The sequence below is a fragment of the Pelobates fuscus genome, chromosome 7 (assembly GCF_036172605.1).
Source record: "Pelobates fuscus isolate aPelFus1 chromosome 7, aPelFus1.pri, whole genome shotgun sequence".
Taxonomy (NCBI): domain Eukaryota; kingdom Metazoa; phylum Chordata; class Amphibia; order Anura; family Pelobatidae; genus Pelobates; species Pelobates fuscus.
In genome coordinates this window covers 190476946-190496631 of record NC_086323.1, presented here as the reverse complement: position 1 = coordinate 190496631, position 19686 = coordinate 190476946, and positions in this window count along the sequence as shown.

The window sequence follows — 19686 nt, the reverse complement described above, 5'->3', positions numbered from 1 at the left end:
AAGGAGAGGGGGGAACATGAAGAGAGAAGGGGAGGGGGGAACATGGAGAGAGAGAGAAGGAGAGGGGGGACATGAAGAGAGAAGGAGAGGGGGAACATGGAGAGAGAGAGAAGGAGAGGGGGGAACATGGAGAGAGAGAGAAGGAGAGGGGGGAACATGGAGAGAGAGATCGAAGGAGAGGGGGGAACATGGAGAGAGAGAAGAAGAAGAAGAGGGGGAACATGGAGAGAGAGAGAATGAGAGGGGGAACATGGAGAGAGAGAGAGGAGGAGAGGGGGAACATGAAGAGAGAGAGGAGATTGGGAACATGGAGAGAAGGAGAGGGGGGACATGGAGAGAGAGAGAAGGAGAGGGGCGAACATGGAGAGAGAGAAGGAGAGGGGGAACATGGAGAGAGAGAGAAGGAGAGGGGGAACATGGAGAGAGAGAGAAGGAGAGGGGGAACATGAAGAGAGAGAAGGAGAGGGGGAACAAGGAGAGAGAGAGAAGGAGAGGGGGAACATGGAGAGAGAGAGAAGGAGAGGGGGAACATGGAGAGAGAGAGAGTGAGAGAGAAGGAGAGGGGGGAACATGGAGAGAGAGAGGAGAGGGGGCAACATGGATAGAGGAATAAGGAGAGGGGGCAACATGGAGAGGGAACAGTATGGAGGAAAAATAAGGAAAGTGGGCAGCATGGAGGGAGAGAGAGGATAGCATAGAGAGAGAGAGAGAAGGAGGGGGACAGCGTGGAAGGAGAGAGAAGTAGTTGGGGCAACATGAAGGGAGAGAGGAGAGGGGAACATGGATGGGGAGAGAAGGAGAAGGGACAGAATGGAGAGAAGGAGATGGGGCAGTTCTGAGGGAGAGAAAATGAGAGGGCGTAACATGGAGGGAGAGAGAAGTAGAGGTGCAGCATGGAAAGAGAGAGAAGGCATCATGGAAGGAGAGAGAAGTAATTGGGGCAACAAGTAGGGAAAGAGGAGAGAGGGTAACATGGAGGAAGAGAGAATGAGAGGGAAAGCTTGGAGGGAGAAAGGAGTAGAGGGAAAGCATGGAGGGAGGGAGCAGTTGATGGGGCAGCATCAAGAGAAGGATAGGGGACAGCCTGGAGAGAGAGAGAGAGAGAGGAGGAGATAGGCAGCACGGAAGGAGAGAGAAGTAGTTGGGGCAACATGGAGGGAGAGAGGAGAGGGGGGTAACATGGAAGGAGAGAGAAGGAGATGGAGCAGTATGGAAGAAGATAGAAGGGAAGGGGGAAGCATGGAGGTAGAGAGAATGAGAGAGGGCAGTATGGAGGGAGAGAGAAGTAGAGGGGGCTGCATGGAGAGTCTGAGAGAGGGCGATATATCGAGAGAGAGAAAGAGAGGGACATCATAGAAGGAGAGAGAAGTAGCTGGGGCAACATGGAGGGGGAGAGAAGAAGTGGGGGTAACATGGAAGGAGGGCTGGCTGAATGGATGGAGAGAGAAGGAGAGGGGGCAGCATGGAGGGTGAGTGGAGGAGAGGAGGCAGCATGAAAGGAAAGAGAAGCAGAGAGAGAAGTGTGGAGGGAGAGAGAAGTATAGGGACAGTATGGAGAGATAAGGAGAGGGGCTGCATGGAGGGAGAGAGAAGGAGAGGGGCAGCATTAAGGGAGAGATGAGGAGAGGGGGCAGCATGAAAGGAGAGGGGGTAACAAGAAGGGAGAAAGAAGTAGTTGGGGCAACATGAAGGGAGAGAGTATGAGAGGGGGGTAACATGGAAGGAGAGAGAAGGAGATGTGACAGATCCCCTGTCCCTGGAAGTTAACGTTTTTATTCCCTTTGTCTATCTGTTCGGCCAAATACGTCTACTCCCTATATTAACGTTGCCCCGTTCGACTAATGAAGAAACTACCGAACGAGCGACCACCCAGTGTGCTGCTTGTTAACCCTATTGACCTCTACTAACACCTCCATAACCGCAAACACCTCGACGTTCTAAGCGGTTGGCTGGGTGGTCGGCATTCGAATGTACGAACATGTGGCAGCGCCCATTTTGGGATACGAACACAGCCAGCGGTGTTTGGTCGTCGAGTGTATGGAGCTAAAATCGGACACTCGCTGATATTTCCATGCCCAAGTATGTTCGACACTATTCATAAGAAGAAAACCGCGTTCGGTAGAAACACCTCCCGAACCACAGGGAAGCGTCTTGTATCTGGCGCGGTCGCATTATGTAGCGTGGGGAGACCGCGTCAGAGAAGGGGGTGTGGCTAAGCTCCGTCAACCCGGAAGAGACAAAGAAATACCGGTAATTAAGGCATGACAGAGAGAAGGTGAGGGGGCAGTGTTGAGGGAAAGAGAAGGAGAAGGGACACACTCTGATTTCATGGAACTATTTTGGGCAGGCGCCTCGTGTGCGGTCAGTTTAAACTATTCCCCGGTGGCGTTTTGGCTAAATTCTTGGGATCTGAGTGATTTCAACATATGTTGGGTGCTCAGATCCAGGCTATGCGGGGATATAGAACTTGAAGGGGTACATCATTGGTTTTTTTTTTTTTTATTCTTTATTTTTGAAAGTGCAAATATACATACAAATTTCCGTATTGCAGGATAGGGTGCACTTTGTTTTTGTTGATTTAGAGAATTGAAAAGTAATCATGAATTTGCATAAAAAGACATAAAGAACAATCAGGTTTCATGCATGGACTGTAACAATATTGCTTGAGGTCTTAACATTAGGTGTAAACATGTGATGCTAACTGTCTACTTAGTTACAAAAGCTAGGGTCTCTGTGGGTTAACTCTGAGGGAGCCGTTGATGATTGAGATCAAACAGTGGGTCCAGGGTAAGCCTATCGGTCTGTATGCCGTGTATGTGTTTCATGCCTCGGCCTTTGCTTGTTGGGTTCTCTTAATGTGGAGGAAGTGAGCTAGGAGCCGAACGGGTCAGGCCCGTTTGGTATGCAGACTAGGGCTGAGGTGTATCCTGCAGTGAGTGCAGGCTGTCACATTGGGTGGGTGCTGTTTCTCATGGGTTGTTGGTTACCCGGGCAACGTCCCCCTATCACGGGTCTTTCGATAATGAGTCGGTGTGTGAGTATTGTCGTTGTCGTGAGGCTGCCTCTGGATCCCCTCCCTAGAGCTCTTAGTGTGCCCATAGTTAGGGTCATTGAATAAAGCGTGGTCGGCGCCTGTTAAGTGGTTCGTTACATGTAACTATTTGTCTGTAGTTTTAAGCAGGGGGTAAGTAATGTTCTCAACTGGTATGTTGAGTCTGTCTGGGCTGCAATGTGTTTGCCGGCTTATTTCAGGTTAAGAGTAGCGGGCTTGATAGTTTGTTCCCTGGTATGCTATTTGGGGGGGTATGGGGGTGTCCTGATGTTGTGTTGCTGTATGTCCTTTCTCTCCCCGTGCATCTGTAGGACTAAACTCGTAAGTATTACCATACATACATAAATGGGATTCACAATAGAGGAATGAGAGATGTAACTAGTCCCCGCCGACAAGAACATTCAGCAAGTGCGGCACAACATGTTAAAGTGGTCAAATGTTTGAGGGGCAGCATTAAGTTGCTTCCATAGCGGGTTTGTCTCTGTGCAAGGTTTATTTTAACAGGGATGAGTCATCGAGGGTAAGGGCAGAGGACGAATAAAGTCAGGTCTCAGAGGGCCACAGGGTAGGCACTGGAGGTCTCATGTTGTCCGTGCAGCACCTGGGCAGGATGCGGGGTTACTCTCTTATTCACGGGGGTTGTTCTCCATCCTTCGGGCCATTCTGTGGGGTGTTGCGGGCTCCAACTCGTGTCTCCCCTCTCGGTGTCGGGGTCAAGTCTTTAGCAGTTTCAGTTGCTCCTTGTGTTGGCAGCGCCGTGGAAGGTAGTTGTAGCATGGTCGGGAGTTTCGCAGGGTCCTCTCCTGCAGACAGGATCAGCACTGATTCTCCGTGGGGTACCACCAAGGTTTCGGACGCTCCCCACCTGTATCTGACATTATGGTCTCGCAATATTCTGGTGACCGGTTGGAACCGGCGTCGTTCTGCCAATACTGCAAATGGTAAGTCCTCAAATATTTTTATTTGGCAGTTGTCTACTGTCACGAACGCTTGGCCTCTGGATCGGGTTAGGATGGCCATCTTGACCGCAATGTCTCTTGTCACCACTATTGTATCTCGTGGTGCGTCCGCTGGAGCGGTTGGGGCCCTCCGGACCCTGAATGCCGTTAGCAGAGGAGGTGCCCTGTCATTCCCCCGCACGCCCAGGGCCTTGGCAACCTTATCAGCGAATTCCATTAGGGCCTCCGGGTTCACAGTCTCTGGTATCCCTCGCATCCGCACATTTCTTTTGCGGTGCCGTGTCTCGAGAGCGGTGACTGTTCTAGTCAGGTTTCGAACCTGTTCGGCCATAGTTTCCAGCTGTGCTTGGGTCTCAAGTTGCCGGATGTCTCTCTCTCCTTCTCTGGCTTCTACGTCGTCTATACGGCGACCCAGTGTGCCGACCTCCGCCTGCACTCCGCTGAGGTCTGATTTCCACACTGCGCGGAGGTCTAGGAGCAGCTTCTTAATGTCCCCTTTAGTGGCTGGGGATGTGTCGGCGTCTGAGTCTGCCCTATGGTGCACTCCGCTAGTCGCCTGTGAGGCCACGGATCCGTCTTCCCCCTTGGAGTCCTCCGATATACTGGAGTCTCGTGGTCTGCTGGGGGCCATTTTGGGTTGGGCCTGAGGCCTCGGCCCGTCGAAGGATCTGCGGATGTCAGGTTGGTAAAGGCTGTCTGAGTAGGCAGATTTGCGATTTTTGCGCCCCATCTCTATTGCGGTGGTATTAGGCACAGTTCGATTTTTGTTTTTGTCCTTTTTCGTGGCTTTTTATCTGTAATTAAAGTCTATGGAGCCGGAGCTCTGTATAAACGCATCTGATCCGCTGCTCCGCTGGCCACGCCCCCCGGGGTACATCATTGTTAAATGTGTACTTTGGGGACATTTTTATTATGTAAGTACTGGACCTGAGTGATAATGTAATTATGTGTGTGCTTATGTTGCTGTCCCCTCTCAGGTCCAGTAGGTAATGCCCCTGGAATGTGTCACCAGAAACCCCTTGCATAGGGACTTGCATAAAAGGCCAGCTGTGGCTCCATTAAAATCAGTTCTACTTCACCCTCAACACAGAGCCTCGTCTCTTGTTTGTAGGGAACTGCTATACAAGCTATACCTGCTTCTCTTACTACTTGGATGACTGCTTGGAATGCTGTAAGACGACTCACACTTCGGGGAAAGGACGTCTCTGGCAGTAAAAACCCCTCTAATCACCGGGGTGACCGCTACAGGCGAAATGGGTAACATGGATGGAGAAAGAAGGAGAGGGGCAGCAAGGAGGGAGAGAGAGAGAAGGAGATGGAGCAGTATGGAGGAAGAAAGAAGGAGAGGGGGCAACCTAGAGGGAGAGAGGAGAGAGGGGGCAGCATGGAGAGAAGGTGAGGGGGCAGTGTTAAGGGAAAGAGAAGGAGAAGGGACATCATGGAGGGAGAGAGAAGTAGAGGGGCTGCATAAAGGGTGTTAAGACCTGCAGTGGTTATGGTACTGCAGTCTTCTATTCCTTCCCCAATAGCTGAGCATAAGTGATTATAGCTGCAGTAGGAGGTAGAGGAATAGTGTAGATGAATGCAGCTTCCAAGATGATTTTCCCCAGCAAATAGAATATTCCCCAAACATGAGCCTAGACTTCATGAAGGGTGTAACAGGAATAAAGTTTATTGATAACACACTGGCTTTTATGAGAAATCCTCCTGCAAGAGGACCTCCCACAGTAAACAAAGACATTAGTGATGTCGCGAACCGCCATAGACTTCAATAGGCAGGCGAATTGTAAAACCCACAGGGACGCTTTCTGGCCACAATAGTGATGGAAAAGTTGTTTCAAGGGGACTAACACCTGGACTGTGGCATGCCGGAGGGGGATCCATGGCAAAACTCCCATGGAAAATTACATAGTTGATGCAGAGTCTGGTTTTAATCCATAAAGGGCATAGATCACCTAACATTCCTAAATTGTTTGGAATAACGTGCTTTAAAACATCAGGTATGATGTTGTATCAATCAGGTAGTGTAAGGGTTACGCCCGCTTCACAGTGACAGACCAAACTCCCCATTTAACGCACCGCAAACTGTTGTCAGAGGCAGACACACCAAAAAAATGCCACACTGCTGAGCTCTGCAATGACGGCATTCTGGTGGTGGTAACAGCATGCATTGATTGGCGTGCTGTCTGGCTGACCCCAGGTGCCGATGCATGCTGTCTGACTGTGCCACTAGCTCCTTGCGACGACCTCCCCCTGCTTCCAACTCGTCTCCTCCTCCTCCTCTCTGTCTCCCCATCTGAACTTTCCCCCTATTCTTCTTCTCTTCTAGCAGGCACCCACGTGACATCCACGGACACATCATCATCATCAACCGCTTCACTTGTATCTGACAAAGGAAGCAGCAGTGGGTACAACATCATCATCATCACACCGTACGTCCATGTGTGTAATGCTGCCTGACTGAGACATATCCCTGTTATCTACATCCTCTGGCAATAATGGTTGCATATCACTCATTTCTTCCAACTGATGTGTAAATAACTCCTCTGACAGATCAAGTGAAGCAGCTGTGGTGCTAGTGTTGGTGGTGGCGGCAGGCGAGTGGTAACTTGAGAGGTGCCCGAAGCTAAGCTGGAGGAGGATGGTGCATCAAGGTTCTGAGCTGTAGAAGCTGTAGAAGATTGGGTGTCCTGTGTTAGCCAGTCAACTATGTCAAAGGGAATCACAGCACCACGACCACGACGGCCCCTGCGGGGTGGCCTACCTCTGCCTGTCATTTTTTTTTCGATTAGTGGTACTATACATGTGTCAGGATTCACACCGTGACCTCCAGACTTCCAGACGGGGTCGCCCCTTTATTGCCCGAAGAGGGATTTGAACCTGTGTACTCTGCAGTTCTGAACCTGCTTTCTTACCTCTGAGCCATTTCAGGACTTTGGATAACTCCCGTTTAATCTTGAATTGCCTGCAGCACTAGGGGGCTGGACTTCACCTGGCTCAGACCTGTCAATAACTCTCCAGCTGAATCTAATACCTAATTAACAAGGTATAAGATACTGCCCCTCCCTAAGGGCAGTGTCAGTTCAATGACTCTGGTTAGAGTATTGCTATTCCACGTTCCAGTATTGTCCTGACCTTGGATTGCTACTCGTTTGTACCCTGACCTCTGGCATCCCTTGACCTCGGCTTGCTACTCGTATCTCCTGATTTCTGGCATCCTCTGACCATTGGCTTACCTACGACTATTCTCCTGGATTTCCTTTTCTGTACTGCGACTTCAAGCATTCACCTGCACAGCCCCCGTGCACAGACTCACAGGCCAGGTGAGTTCTACCTTGACCACCTTGGCCTGTGTCTAATTGCAAGGGTGAGCATATCTCTGCATATTGGACTCCCAGCAAGGTAAGCCTGACAACGTGCAAGCTACTGTGACAACAGATATGAGTGGCACTGTACACTGGCAGAAGTTGGCAGAGTAGACGCTGTAGGCCTGACACACACGCTTGCAGACAACTAACTGCTATTTTTTTTTTTTTATGTACACTACTGTTACACCAGATATGAGTTGCACTGGTGTGACACTGTGCCCTGGCAGGCCCTGAAACACACACGTGTGAAGGAAACTGACTGCTATTATATTACAGTCAAAAAAGTTTTTTGTTTTTTTTTTAAATGCAAGCTATTGTGACACCAGATATGAGTGGTGGCACTGGGCAAGTGGGCACAGTATACGCTGTGACCCTGACACACACGCTGGCAGGCAGGCAACTGCAATTAGATTACACAGGAAAAAAAAAAAAGCAGACTGATGTTCTAGCCCTAAAAAGGGCTTTTTGGGGTGCTGTCCTTACAGCAGAGATCAGATGAGTCCTTCAGGACTGTAGTGGACACTGAATACACTAGCCTAGCTATCGATTTCACTATTAAATCAGCAGCAGGTACACTGTCCCGCCTCTCACTAAGAATGCAGCTTCTGGGGGGCAGGGCCTAGCTGTCATGGAGGAAAGATGCACTTCGTGTGAGCTCCCTCAATAGCTTACTTTAAGCAGCTATCAACAAGCGAATTTCACCCCAGAAGGGGATGACCCAGCAATGTTGCTCCTACCTGACCGACCTGTCATGCTTAATAGCGGTCAGCAACTCGACAGAGTCTTGCTTACCTCCGCGTGGCAAGTGTGGCCTGGTGCTCACCAGGCGGGAGAGGCGGCCGATCTCCCGATCCTGGGATGCCCAGGAGCAGCTGCTTCCCGGCAGGAGCTCCGTTACCCCCCCCCCCCCACACCCTTGGACGGGTGGGGGTTACCCTGGTCCACCCCTGAGAGGCTGTCTGGAGCTAATGGACGCACAGAGCACAGCCGCCCAGGTTGACATACTCATCTGCAACTCTCCCAATATGGCGGCAGCCGCGTGTCCTCCTGGTACCAGCAAAGCATGGCAGAATATTGAGTCTAAGCTGGACAGACTCTTTAATCAATTTTGGAAGCAAATAACAAGCAAGAAGCCCCAACAAGCTCCACCACAGCCCCAACAAGCTCCACCACAGCTAAGCGAAGCAGTCCCCATTAAAATCCACCAACGCGAAAGGCGTCGATGACGGGACCGGAGGCACAAACAGAAATGCAGAGCCTGCCCCACGTCAAGCACTCGCCTCCACCTTAAGCCACCACAATCCCGCACCGGACGTGAAGCACCACCGGGACAGATCCGACCACCCGACAAAACAAGCTTCCACCACCTCAAGCCGCGAACACGGCACTCAGTGTAATAACTGGTTGGAATCGTCACAGTTAAATTTCTTCTTGTCTTCAGTTGATTGATATATATACGTCTATATTATTGAAAAGTACTAATGCGCAATCTGACTTACGGTTTCTTCAGGTTTATTCTTAGTTACGGCAGGGATGTATTTACCACAAGGCATTTGCCTAGGGCGGCACTTTCAGGGGGGGCGCCAAAAAAACACCACCCTAAGCTCCCAGACAAATGCCTTGTTTGCCTCAGTAAGTAGAAGTATAGATCAGGGTGTTGCAGTGGATGTGATCTGTTTGGATTTTGCCAAGGCATTTGATACAGTTCCACACAAAAGATTAGTGTTTAAACTCAAGGAAATCGGTCTAGATGAAAATGCTTGTTCTTGGGTAGAACATTGGCTTAAAAACAGAGTACAAAGAGTTGTCGTTAATGGTACATTTTCAAGCTGGACAGAGGTGGCAAGTGGTGTCCCCCAGGGTTCTGTTCTGGGACTCCTTCTATTTAACATGTTTATAAATGATCTTGAAGACAGCATTGAAAGTCATGTTTCAGTGTTTGCAGATGACACAAAACTTTGTAAAATAATACAATGTGAGCAAGATATTACTTTGCTGCAGAGGGATTTAGATCGACTGGAGGACTGGGCACTCAAATGGCAGATTACATTTAATGTTGAAAAATGCAAAGTTATGCACTTCGGCGTAAAGAATACACAAGCAACGTATACCCTTAATGGAAGCGAATTAGGGATAACAACACACGAAAAGGACTTGGGAATTGTTATAGACAACAAACTATGCAACAATGTGCAATGTCAATCAGCAGTGGCCAAGGCCAGTAGGGTATTGTCATGCATGAAAAAGGGCATTCATTCTCGGGACGAGAATATAATTTTGACTCTTTATAAATCACTGGTAAGACCACATATTGAATATGCTGTGCAATTTTGGGCACCTGTTCTAAAGAAGGATATTATGGCACTAGAAAAAGTGCAGAGGCGGGCTACAAAATTAATAAAAGGAATGGAACATATCAGCTATGAAGAAAGGTTAACAAATTTAAACCTATTTAGTTTAGAAAAATGTCACCTGAGAGGGGATATGATAACATTATACAAATATAATTAGGCCAATACAAACCATTGTGTGGAAATCTATTCACAAACCGGACTTTACATAGAACACGAGGCCATGCGTTTAGACTGGAAGAAAGATTTCATCTAAGGCAAAGGAAAGGTTTTTTTTCTGTAAGAACAGTCAGGATGTGGAATTCTCTGCCTGAAGAAGTGTTTTATCAGAGTCCATACAGATGTTCAAACAGCTACTAGATGCATACTTGCAAAAACAGAATATTCAATGTAGGGTAATAACTGCTTGATCCAAGGATAAATCTGACTGTCATTCTGGGGTCAAGAAGGATTTTTTTTCCTAGCATGTTGCAAAATTGTGCTTCACACTGTTTTTTTTTTTTTTTGCCTTCTTTTGGATCAACAGCAAAAAAACAAATGTGAGGAAGGCTGAACTTGATGGACGCAAGTCTCTTTTCAGCTATGTAACTATGTAACTATGTTCTGGGGTTGTCCACCATACTGTGAGTAAGTGAGTGTAGCTGTGAGTGAGTGAAAGTGTGTGTCTTCCAGTGAGAATGGGTGTGCCTGCAAGTGTGTGTCAGTGTGTGTATGTCATTGTATGTGTATCTGAGAGTGTGTGCCTGTCAGTGAAAGTGTGTGTTGGTTAAACAGTGTGTGCCAATGACTGTATGTATGTGCCAATGACTGTGTATCTGTCAGTGAGTGTATATCAGTGCATGTATCAATGAGGGCATGTATCTATCAGTCAAAAAAGTGTCCTTGACATGAATTGGGGGGCAAATTTAGATTTTGGGGGTGCCCAAATTTAGTCGTGCCTAGGGCAGCACAAATCCAAAATACACCACTGAGTTACGGATACATAATAAAACAACAAAGGATGTTACAGGATAATGGACATTCAACAGCAGATGGTAATTGTTGGACTTCATTACATCCTTACATCTTTACATCGAGACAGAGACAAGAGCCAAGAGAGACACCAGAGCCAAGAGACCTCGTGTATCTTTGTTCAGTTACTATATAGTAGTGTACATACTGACGTCAGAGCATAACTCTTGCCGTATAAGGACAAGACCCCCAAATCCACATTCCAGAGCTCTCGGACAAAGAAAGCCTCGTGACTTATTGATACCATCTGTTACTTATGTCAATCCACACATCCATATATATAATCAATAGAAACATAGAATATGCAATATTCTACACTCAGCCAGAGACTTGCCTTTGTTGTTCCAGGTATCAGGGACTCCCAGTGTCTGCACTTGGCGCCCAGAAGGGATCGGATGAGCACAAGCAGTAAACAGCAGCCTGCCAAGCATGTCCCACTATAGCCGATCCTCCACACCATGCCTTTGATCACATGAACTGCTCTCTGCACATTAACTAATCGTAAAGTAGCAAGCGTTTAAACATGTCATTATTTCACCTCCTAAAGAGTTTATTGTCGTAGTTCCTTACATGCCTTTACCTTAACCGTTCATGTATTATGTTATTCACTAGTCTCATCTCATGGGACGACTCACACTTGATTTATAACTAGTGGTGGAGCTGCTGATATAAATACAAAGTTTTTTTTTTTTTTTATTTCAGACAGTACCTGCCGATAATTTTCTGCTGCCGTTCATGTAGTTCGGACCATGGTACTTAAGTCATCATTAATATTTTCCGTTATCAAAAACAAAAACATAAAGACAATACAATACAAACACATAGATGGTGACAAAAGGTCCTCAGTAATGTTCCCATAGTAATAATTAGAGTAACTAGCTGATTATCTTAACATTTATTCTTGCTTTTCTTTTTTTTTTTTCTAATTTCTTTATCAAATTAGAATACGCACAACTTATTTAGCCATTTATCTATATCCATCTTTTTTTTTTTTTCAGTTTTATATTTAAGCCTCCTTCCATTTTTAGCTGAAAGGTTAACTGATTTTTTTATGGTTTCCCAATTTGGTATACTATTAGTTCTCCATCTTCTAGCTATAGAAATCTTTGCCGCTATTAGCGCATGAGTAAGAAAGTATTGAAAATCCATATTATATTGGCTAAGATTTAAGTGTGGTATGAATAATTCTGTAGACAAGGGTATTTTAGTACGGATTATTTCTTGGATTTTACCTATAAACATTTTCCAAAATTCTATTATCAGGGGACAGCTCCACCAGATATGTAACATGTCTCCCGTCGCTCTATCACACCTCCAGCAAGTAGCTGATATGTTATGATCCATTTTATTCATGCGACTAGGGACCAGATAAAGTCTATTTATAATCTTAAAATGTAACTCAACTAAATTTAAGCATTTAATGTGTTTAGCCACAGACACCCAAGCTTTTTTCCAATCGCTTTTTTCCAATTTTTTCTTTATTTTCAAATCTTTCTCCCATTTCTCAATGGCCGGAAAAATAAGATCTTCTTCCCCGAGTCTTAGTATCGAATTACACTTTTTTAATAGATTTTTCGTGTCATTCGCTTTCAACAAATGACATAATTTACATTTAATTTCTGAATGTTCTTTATCTAGTGCTTTGCTTAAGTAGCTATTAATCCTTATGAAGTTATATTTTTCTTTTTCTGGAAGAGCGAATTCTGTACTTAATTGTTCAAATGATTTAAGATTTGATCCTATCATTAGGTCTTCTATATTTTGAATGCCTGCTTTGGCCCAATTTTTTAAATTTAGATCTTCTATATTGTTTTCCAAAATTAGAATTGGTAAAATGTTAATGATACGATTATTAAGACCCATATTTTTTCTTATTTTGTTCCATGCTTCTCCAATATTTTGTAACACTATACTTTCAGAACATGGTTGGCAGTTATCTTTCTTTTTTTGCGTCAACCAAAAAAGGGTAGACAGATCTATATTATTTGACATTTTTTTTTCTATTGCATACCATCTCTCATGTTTAGCCTCTGTATGTTGTGAAATAATACAATGAGAGAGAGTACTCGCTTGATAGTATTGTTGGATCAGCGCAAGTCCTACGCCTCCATTTGCTTGTTTAATCGCCAAGAATTTTCTTGCCAGCCTAGGTTTCTTTGATTGCCATATAAATTTAGAGAAGGATTGTTGGATAAGTGATAGCCAACTATCGGGTATCTTTAATGGAAGCATTCTAAATAGGTATAACCACTTTGGTAGAATATAGGATTTAATTATATTTATGCGGCCCCACCAGGAGAATTCCAGATTTCTCCAATCTTTTAATAGCTTGTTCATTTTTAGAAGTAATGGGAGGAAATTGATCTCAACAATTTTCCTTGGATCTGTACAGATGTTAATTCCCAAATAATTAAATGATTTTTCAATCCAAATAAAATCAAACCTCTTTTTTATCTCTTTTTTTTTTTCTTCCATATTTACATTACTCGCCAGAATAGTTGATTTATATGTATTTAATCTATAACCAGAAACCTGTGAAAACTTTTCTATAATTGTCATGAGCTGTGTTATTGATTGTAACGGATTTTCTAAAGTTATAATCACATCATCTGCGTAGAGGTTTATTTTTATGTTTTCTTTCTTATGGTCAAAACCAAAGATGTTTTCTTCTTGTCTAATGGCAGATGCCAGAGGTTCTAATGAAATTATATAGAGTAAGGGGGATAACGGACACCCCTGTCGTGTTCCGTTAGATAATGGGAACCACTCTGAGCTAAAGCCATTCCCCATTATTCTTGCTGTTGGGCCAGTGTATAGGGCAAAAATATTCTCAAGAAGTCTTCCCTCCAATCCAAATCGCTGCAGTGTTTGTCTCATGAACTCCCAGTTGACCCTGTCGAATGCTTTCTCAGCATCCAAGGACAGGGTCAACATGGGAGTTCCAGTGGTCCAAGCGAAATCCAATATGTCAATCAATCTTCTGATGTTATGGGTTGAAGACCTCCCCGGAACAAACCCGACTTGGTCTCTGTTTATCATTTCTGTTATAATTTTTTTTAAGCGTTCTGCTATCATAGCAGAGTATATTTTAATGTCGGTATTCAACAGTGAGATTGGACGATAATTCTTTATCTTCTCTGCATCCTTTTCTTGTTTAAGGATAGGCACTATATTTGCTTGTAACAGTTCTGCCGGTATGCTATTAGGTGTAACAAAGGAATTGAAAACTTCAATTAGGTCCGTTTTAATATTATTTCCTAATAATTTGTAAAAAAAGGTTATCAAATCCATCTGGACCAGAGGATTTATTCTTTTTTAATTTGTTGATACAGAAAATCAGTTCTTCTTCTTGAAAAGTTTTATTAAGCTCCTGCAGTTGCATTTGTGAGATTTTTGGACTCTTTATATTCTCGAGAAATGCACTAATGTTCGCCGTTTCGATAGGATCTTTAATATTATATAGATCTTGATAGTAATTTTTGAAGGCTTCTGCTATTTTTTCAGGTCTCAAGAGAGTCTCTCCATTATGAATAATTTTGGTAATGATTCTTTTCGATTTTTCTTTTTTTATTCTGTTCGTCATTAGTTTTTCTGCTCTATTTCCGGTGTAGTACCATTTCTGTTTTAAGTAAAGCAACGCATTATTAGCCTTTGTCATAAGATGTTCATTAATTAATTTTTCAGTGTCTATAATTTCGTTAGTAATACTCCGATATGGTTTATATTTATTTTGTTCAAGTAAATTGTCTAGTTTTATGTACAATTCAGCTAAATTTGCCTTTTTTTATTTAGTTTATTATCTTTTGCTGCTAAACTTATGAAAAGGCCCCTTATTACTGATTTATAAGCGCACCAAGTCATTGCTGGAGAGACATCTTTATTTCTGTTTTCTTTGAAAAAATGGTCTGTTGTGTCTTTAATTTGTTTGAGATTATCTTCATTTTTAAGTAACCAGTCTTTCATTCTCCAGTCAGCTCTTGTTCTTTGATGTTGTTCTTTTATATCTAGGATGACCGGATTATGGTCTGACCAGGTAGTGGCTATTATGAAAACCTTTTTAATTTGGTTTGCTAAATTTCTATCCCCCAAGAACAGATCAATTCTAGAATATGAACAGAAAGCTTTCATTCCTTCGTATGAAATATCCTCCAATAATCTAAAAGTTGAGCTTGTTTAATTAATTCTGAGAATTTTTTAGCAGTCACCTTCAGGTTTCCATAGTTACTAGTTTTTGTTTTAGAACTTCGGTCTATCTCAATATCGGGTACGCAGTTAAAATCTCCCATAACAATAACTCGGCCCATTTTCACACGTTCAGTTTTATTAAGCACTTTTTTAATAAATGCAATTTGTGATTGGTTTGGTGCGTATATATTAACTAACGTATATTTTTGATTATTAATTTCTGCTACTAATATAATGTATCTGCCTTCCAAATCAATTTCTTGGTGTATAATTTTTAATGAAATATTCCTAGAAAATAAAAAGGCTACTCCTCTTTTCTTTTTTTGGCTCATAGAGGCACTAATTATAGTAGGAAAAAATTTAGATTTAAGATTGTTTTTATCTTGCGTTCTCCAGTGGGTTTCCTGTAGGGCTGCAATCTGGATTTGTTCTTTTTTGAGAAACTCAAGGATTGTATATCTTTTAAATTGTGAGTTTATCCCCTGTGCGTTAATCGTCGCTAGTCTCATATTATTTTATGTATCCTATTTATTTTCCTTCGAGGACTGATAGGTTCACCATCTGTACTAACAAACATATAAAACACAACATAAAACGTACAATGTCTGCCTTTTACTAGGCAAAAAACTATGTATCTATTCCCTCCCTTGTATTCCTCCCTACCTGGGCCACCCATAGCCTTCGGGGGGAAGCCCTGCCAAAAACACAGGGAGAGAAAACAACAACCCAAAAACGACACCGACTCTCTAATCAGTGACGTCGAAAATGTCCCCATACTCTAAGCTCGCAGGAAGGTAAAGTGTCGAGATCTGCGAGCTAGAGTTTCTCCTTGGCCGGACGGGTATAATGGTTAAAATTATACCAGAAGGGGAGAAAAAAAAAAAAAAAGAAAATTATTCCCATTTCATATTTTTATTTTTTATTTTACCAAAATAACTCTTTCGTTAAATTAAAGTTTTAGTGTATCTTTGATTCCCAAATATTACATTTATTTACATTTATTTTATATCAAAATATTTCTATAAAGTTACTTCTAATATTTATTCCCATTTCATTATTTTTTTTTGTTTAGTCTACATAGCCATTTAATTGAACCAAAAAAATTTTTTTAGTGTATTTAGTGTATTTTTTTTTTTAGTGTATCTTTAAGTCCAGGGTATTACATTTATTTTGTGTCATAATCTTTCTATCAAATTACCTCTAATATATAGTGTATTTACTTATTATTATTGTGGTTAGTATAAACTCTCCTGTTCTTTTGTCTATTTTAGTGTTTTTTTTTTTTCTTTCTTTCCCCCTTTTTTCTTAATTTTCAGGAGAGATTTAGCTTAATAGTGTGGGACCACCCTTTACCTTTCTATGGCCTCTAGTGTAACTTTAATCCTAATTTATTTGTTTTATGTTGTGTTTTATATGTGAAAAAAAAAAAAAAAAAATTACCTCGTGCTATAACTTATTTTAAGTTCCCTTCTAGTAGCCATTGTTCTAATTTCTGCGGTTTATCAAAGGTCAGTCTTTGGTTATTATGTGTTAGGTTTATGCGTGTCGGAAATCCCCAAGCGTATTTGATTGCATTTTTTCTAAGGACCTCTGTCTGATTGGTAAAAAAATTCCTTTGAAGTCTGGTCTGGTATGAGAGATCTTGAAAAATCTTAATTTGATGGAAGATTGACCCCTTCAGGTCTTTTGTTGTCATTGCTTTCATAATTTGCGTCTTAAAACGGAATGTTTGTAGGCAAATGATTGTGTCTCTCGGGGCTTGTTCTGGTACGTTACCAGGTTTATAAATTCTATGACATCTTTCGATGCCGCTTGTACCGTTACCTGAGTTAACCCCCAGAAACAAAAAAAACTCTACACAATAGTCTTCTAGATTTGCATTTACAACAGTCTCCGGGATCCCCCTAATTCGGAGGTTTTGTCTTCTAGATCTATCTTCTAAATCCGTAATCTTCTTTTTCAGGGTCTCTAGGGTTTCATCCAATTTATTTATATTATCCGTATAGTTTTTTTGTTGTATATTTATTTGATCCGTCTTCTCTTCTAACAATACCACTCTTCTTCCTATATTTAGAATCTCATTTTTTATTTCTCTAGACTGCAGGTTTATTTCTTCTTTTATTTTTTCTAATTGGATCTCCAGGCATTTGGATAGATAACCGGCTGTGATAGATACATTTTCTTCCCATGAGCTATCTGACAAAGTTTTGTCTATCTCAGTCTCTTTGGGGTCCAATATAGGTATTGATTCTTCTTGTATAGATTTAGTACTACTCCCCTTGTTAAATTGGGGAGAGAAAAAACCTGAGGTCCTCCTTTCTATGGCTGGCTCTTGTTTTTTAGCAGCTCTTTTTAAATTCTGTTTACCCTCTGAGGTTTTTTTTGAGGCCATTTACTCCTCCTCTCTTCCCTTCTCTTTCACTTTCTCTTTCTATTCGCGTTCTATTTCCTTCTCTGTTTTTTTTTTTTTATGTTCCTATATTTTTTTCTCAGTAAGGTTTCCTGTAAATCTTGGTAAATCTTGGTAAATGATTAAAGGATGATAAGGATGATAAGGATATCAATTACTGCGATAGTAATGCGATAATAATAAGTAGTGATACGTAGTAGGGTATTAAACCTGAATATGGACCTTAATGTAGGCTTAGTGACTGAGTAACTGGGTGATATATAAGCTCTGTTAGCTAATGCATGGATATAGCGTAAATGTAGCATAGATGTGTAGCAAACCAGCCGGTATACTTATCCACTTCTCCGTTTAAGCGTCCTGGGGGGTCACTCCCATCACTCTTTTCCAGCAGTCACTGGACGGAATTAGTTTTCCACTTAGCAAAATAAGCGTTTGAGACCTGTCTTCTCTCACGACCGCTCAGCAACCGCTCAGCAACACCGCATCGACCAGTACCGCCAACCGCAGCGGAAAGCAAATCGGGCGTCTTCCCTCACAACGCCCCGCTCTGCTCAGTATCTCCCATCTTCCGGCCAAGGAAAAAAACCCGCGAGACGCGGCGTGCCTCCGTGCGCCGTCCCACGTCCTACGTCATCATGGGCTCCTAAAGAGTTTATTGTCGTAGTTCCTTACATGCCTTTACCTTAACCGTTCATGTATTATGTTATTCACTAGTCTCATCTCATGGGACGACTCACACTTGATTTATAATTAGTGGTGGAGCTGCTGATATAAATACACAGCTGATAACGTGCAAGCTACACCCTAAACATGACAGCCATCTTTCACAACAATGTACTGCTATATACTAATACCCTGAGTGCAACTAGCCATGATATACGCACGTTCAGCCTAGCATGCTCAAATATAACACACTTCTGTCTAAAAAAAAAAAAAGAATAAAAAAAAAAAAAGAATGCAACTTCAGAATTAATCTAAATTGTATGCTGTCTAGGAGGTGGGAGGGTCTGGGAGGGTCTGCTGCTGATTGGCTGGAATGTGTCTGCTGACTGTGAGGTAAGGGGGGACAAAGTTTACTCAATGATCACGAATAGGGGGCGAACCGAACATCGCATATGTTCGCCGTCCGTGGCGAACCCGAACAATAGTTTTCGCCAGGAACTATTCGCCAGCGAACCGTTTGGGACATCACTAATCAACATACAGATTTACAGTAACCCCCGCCCTCTCTCTGCCTGGGAGATATTGAGATTAGTTAAGGAATAAACCAATTATCTCCGGGCAGAGGGCACACAATTTTCCCAAAAGTTGGAACACCCCTTTCCACACAAGGTATCCCCACAAATTGATCCCGGCCCTCCACCCTGTGATCCCTCGGAGCGCCACGACACCAACGAGCACCGGCTCCCAAGATGGCGGAGACCGCATGGCAAATAGCCCGGGCGCGAAAGCAACAGGGCATACCTTCCCCTCATGATGCCGCACTCTGCATGACACGGCTCCAGGGATTTAACGCCAAAAGCCCGCACATACGAGAAGTACCGGAGGGTAATGACCCCCAAAACGGGACAGCGCTACCAGGCCCTGGTTTACCCTGCCATGCCGCTTCACCTCCTATGGGAGGGCAGAAACTAACAGCCAAACACCCTAAAGTCACCATACAGGGACTCTCCCCTCGTCTGACAGCAGACAGCACTCCCCCACAGAGGGAATATTGCCTCAATAAACAAATATCGAATGGAAGTATGCCTGCTACCGGAGTCATCATGCTCTCTGTCCCATCTTGGCAGACTGCACAGCATACGGACGGGCCGCCCGACAAGCCACTATGGACCATCAACCGGCTGATATTGGGCTAGCATGGGGTGGACATTTCAGACAAGCGAAACTTGTCCTCAGTATTGATGTCACTAACATGATCTGCTTTAGATGTTTAAGCTGCGTAAACTTTCCAGATAACATGATATGTGCTACTTAATTTAGCTAATCAGCCCTGGCATGTTTTTGTTTATATGATCCTGGGGTACAGACCCAGACTAATGTTAACTCTTTGGTATAACTTGGTATCCTTTTTCATGTGATAGCAGCATGTCACTGCATCTCAAGTTTAAACGCCAGACTCATGCTCCAGTGTCTCTGATACTTTAATTTAAATGTCACTGCTACAGCAATGTTTAAATAGAGTGCTAATCATTACTTTATGCAGGTCACACCTATTACCTCTTTTCTTTGTGCAACGCTGAATGCTAGAAATGGTCAAGACCTGCAGCAAACGTGTTATAATAGCCTGTTTAGCTTTATAATTTAAAAATGTGCAGAAACCAAACTGTCATACAAATGTACAACTATG